Source organism: Oncorhynchus keta, chromosome 10, assembly GCF_023373465.1.
Source record: "Oncorhynchus keta strain PuntledgeMale-10-30-2019 chromosome 10, Oket_V2, whole genome shotgun sequence".
NCBI lineage: Eukaryota > Metazoa > Chordata > Actinopteri > Salmoniformes > Salmonidae > Oncorhynchus > Oncorhynchus keta.
In genome coordinates, this window is record NC_068430.1 from 7,059,644 (window position 1) to 7,063,549 (window position 3,906).

Sequence of the window (3,906 nt, forward strand, 5' to 3'; positions counted from 1 at the left end):
AGAGCGGCAGGTAGCCTAGTGGTTAGAGCGGCAGGTAGCCTAGTGGTTAGAGCGGCAGGTAGCCTAGTGGTTAGAGTGGCAGGTAGCCTAGTGGATAGAGCGGCAGGTAGCCTAGTGGATAGAGTGTAGAGGCGGCAGGTAGCCTAGTGGATAGAGCGGCAGGTAGCCTAGTGGATAGAGTGTAGAGGCGGCAGGTAGCCTAGTGGATAGGTTGTAGCGGCGGCAGGTAGCCTAGTGGATAGAGTGTAGAGGCGGCAGGTAGCCTAGTGGTTAGAGCGGCAGGTAGCCTAGTGGATAGAGTGTAGAGGCGGCAGGTAGCCTAGTGGTTAGTGCGGCAGCAGGTAGCCTAGTGGATAGAGTGTAGAGGCGGCAGGTAGCCTAGTGGATAGAGCGGCAGGTAGCCTAGTGGATAGAGTGTAGAGGCGGCAGGTAGCCTAGTGGATAGAGCGGCAGGTAGCCTAGTGGATAGAGCGGCAGGTAGCCTAGTGGATAGAGTGTAGAGGCGGCAGGTAGCCTAGTGGATAGAGTGTAGAGGCGGCAGGTAGCCTAGTGGATAGAGTGTAGAGGCGGCAGGTAGCCTAGTGGTTAGAGCGGCAGGTAGCCTAGTGGATAGAGTGTAGAGGCGGCAGGTAGCCTAGTGGGAGCGGCAGGTAGCCTAGTGGCAGCAGGTAGAGGCGGCAGGTGGATAGAGTTAGAGGCGGCAGGTAGCCGAGTGGATAGAGTGTAGAGGCGGCAGGTAGCCTAGTGGATAGAGTGTAGAGGCGGCAGGTAGCCTAGTGGTTAGAGTGTAGAGGCGGCAGGTAGCCTAGTGGGTTAGAGCGGCAGGTAGCCTAGTAGATAGAGTGTAGAGGCGGCAGGTAGCCTAGTGGTTAGAGCGGCAGGTAGCCTAGTGGAGTGTAGAGGCGGCAGGTAGCCTAGTGGTTGAGCGGCAGGTAGCCTAGTGCTTAGAGCTGCAGGTAGCCTAGTGGATAGAGGCGGCAGGTAGCCTAGTGGATAGAGCGGCAGATAGCCTAGTGGTTAGAGTGTAGAGGCGGCAGGTAGCCTAGTGGTTAGAGCAGCAGGTAGCCTAGTGGTTAGAGTGTAGAGGCGGCAGGTAGCCTAGTGGATAGAGCGGCAGGTAGCCTAGTGGATAGAGTGTAGAGGCGGCAGGTAGCCTAGTGGTTAGAGCGGCAGGTATTCTAGTGGATAGAGCGGGAGGTAGCCCAGTGGTTAGAGTGTAGAGGCGGCAGATAGTCTAGTGGTTAGAGGCGGCAGGTAGCCCAGTGGTTAGAGCGACAGGTAGCCTAGTGGTTAGAGCGGCAGGTAGTCTAGTGGATAGAGTGTAGAGGCGTCAGGTATCCTAGTGGATAGAGTGTAGAGGCGGCAGATAGCCTAGCGGTTAGAGCGACAGGTAGCCTAGTGGTTAGAGCGGCAGGTAGTCTAGTGGATAGAGTGTAGAGGCGTCAGGTATCCTAGTGGATAGAGTGTAGAGGCGGCAGGTAGCCTAGTGGATAGAGTGTAGAGGCGGCAGGTAGCCTAGTGGTTAGAGCGGCAGGTAGTCTAGTGGATAGTGTAGAGGCGGCAGGTAGCCTAGTGGTTAGAGTGGCAGGTAGCCTAGTGGATAGTGTGTAGAGGAGGCAGATAGCCTAGTGGATAGAGTGTAGAGGCGGCAGGTAGCCTAGCGGTTAGAGCGACAGGTAGCCTAGTGGTTTGAGGAGGCAGATAGTCTAGTGGTTAGAGGAGGCAGGTAGCCTAGCTGGTTAGAGCGGCAGGTAGCCTAGTGGTTAGAGAGGCAGGTAGCCTAGTGGATAGAGTGTAGAGGCGGCAGGTAGCCTAGTGGTTAGAGCGGCAGGTAGCCTCGTGGATAGAGTTAGAGGCGGCAGGTAGCCTAGTGGTTAGAGCGGCAGGTAGCCTAGTGGATGAGAGGCGGCAGGTAGCCTAGTGGTTAGAGCGGCAGGTAGCCTAGTGGTTAGAGGCGGCAGGTAGCCTAGTGGTTAGTGAGGAGGCAGGTAGCCTAGTGGATAGAGTGTAGAGGCGGCAGGTAGCCTAGTGGTTAGAGCGACAGGTAGCCTAGGGGTTAGAGCGGCAGGTAGCCTAGTGGTTAGAGGAGGCAGGTAGTCTAGTGGTTAGAGCGGCAGGTAGCCTAGTGCTGAGAGCGGCAGGTAGTCTAGTGGTTAGAGCGGCAGGTTGTCTAGTGGTTAGAGCGGCAGGTAGCCTAGTGGTTAGAGGCGGCAGGTAGCCTAGTGGTTAGAGCGGCAGGTAGCCTAGTGGTGGTTAGAGGCGGCAGGTAGCCTAGTGGTAAGAGCAGCAGGTAGCCTAGTGGTTAGAGTGTAGAGGCGGCAGGTAGCCTAGTGGTTAGAGCGGCAGGTAGACTAGTGGATAGAGTGTAGAGGCGGCAGGTAGCCTAGTGGTTAGAGCGGCAGGTAGCCTCGTGGATAGAGTGTAGAGGCGGCAGGTAGCCTAGTGGTTAGAGTGTAGAGGCGGCAGGTAGCCTAGTGGTTGAGCGGCAGGTAGCCTAGTGGTTAGAGCTGCAGGTAGCCTAGTGGATAGGGAGGGCAGGTAGCCTAGTGGATAGAGGCGGCAGGTAGCCTAGTGGTTAGAGTGTAGAGGCGGCAGGTAGCCTAGTGGATAGTAGCGGAAGTTAGCTTAGTGGATAGAGTGTAGAGGCGGCAGGTAGCTTAGTGGATAGAGCGGCAGGTAGCCTAGTGGATAGGTTAGAGGCGGCAGGTAGCCTAGTGGTTAGAGCGGCAGGTATTCTAGTGGTTAGAGCGGAGGTAGCCCAGTGGTTAGAGTAGCCTAGTGGAGGCGGCAGGTAGTCTAGTGGTTAGAGCGGCAGGTAGCCCAGTGGTTAGAGCGGCAGGTATCTAGTGATTAGAGCGGCAGGTAGCCTAGTGGTGGTTAGAGCGGCAGGTAGCCTAGTGGTTAGAGCGGTAGGTAGTCTAGTGGTTAGAGTGTAGAGGCGGCAGATAGCCTAGTGGTTCGAGCGGCCGGTAGCCGAGCGGTTAGAGCGGCAGGTAGTCTCGTGGAAAGAGCGGCAGGTAGCCTAGTGGTTAGTGTAGAGGCGGCAGGTAGCCTAGTGGATAGAGCGGCAGGTAGCCTAGTGGATAGAGCGGCAGGTAGCCTAGTGGATAGAGCGGCAGGTAGCCTAGTGGTTAGTGTAGAGGCGGCAGGTAGCCTAGTGGATAGTGTAGAGGCGACAGGTAGCCTAGTGGTTAGAGCGGCAGGTAGCCTAGTGGTTAGAGCGGCAGGTAGCCTAGTGGTTAGAGCGGCAGGTAGCCTAGTGGTTAGAGCGGCAGGTAGCCTAGTGGTTAGAGCGGCAGATAGCCTAGTGTATAGAGTGTAGAGGCGGCAGGTAGCCTAGTGGTTAGAGCGGCAGATAGCCTAGTGGATAGTCTAGATGCGGCAGGTAGCCTAGTGGTTAGAGCGGCAGGTAGCCTAGTGGTTAGAGTGTAGAGGCGGCAGGTAGCCTAGTGGTTAGAGCGGCAGGTAGCCTAGTGGATAGAGTGTAGAGGCGGCAGGTAGCCTAGTGGATAGAGCGGCAGGTAGCCTAGTGGATAGAGTGTAGAGGCGGCAGGTAGCCTAGTGGTTAGAGCGGCAGGTAGCCTAGTGGTTAGAGCGGCAGGTAGCCTAGTGGATAGAGTGTAGAGGCGGCAGGTAGCCTAGTGGTTAGAGCGGCAGGTAGCCTAGTGGATAGAGTGTAGAGGCGGCAGGTAGCCTAGTGGTTAGAGCGGCAGGTAGCCTAGTGGATAGAGTGTAGAGGCGGCAGGTAGCCTAGTGGTTAGTGCGGCAGCAGGTAGCCTAGTGGATAGAGTGTAGAGGCGGCAGGTAGCCTAGTGGTTAGTGCGGCAGCAGGTAGCCTAGTGGATAGAGTGTAGAGGCGGCAGGTAGCCTAGTGGTTAGAGTGTAGAGGCGTCAGGTAGCCTAGTG

At 56.8% G+C, this 3,906-nt stretch overlaps 1 long non-coding RNA gene across 2 annotated transcripts in view; it reads left to right on the top strand.

Annotated features, from left to right (window-relative positions):
- The window catches only part of LOC127932066 (uncharacterized), a 4,911-nt gene continuing 1,005 nt past the window's right edge, over nucleotides 1-3,906 (top strand). Inside the window, exons 1-3 of one of the 2 annotated variants that reach the window (XR_008143826.1) lie at nucleotides 1-58; nucleotides 3,180-3,275; nucleotides 3,554-3,613. This is a non-coding gene — a long non-coding RNA (uncharacterized LOC127932066). Of the gene's footprint in view, nucleotides 59-3,179; nucleotides 3,276-3,553; nucleotides 3,614-3,906 lie in introns of those variants that run through there. The other variant, XR_008143827.1, reaches the window with a different exon arrangement.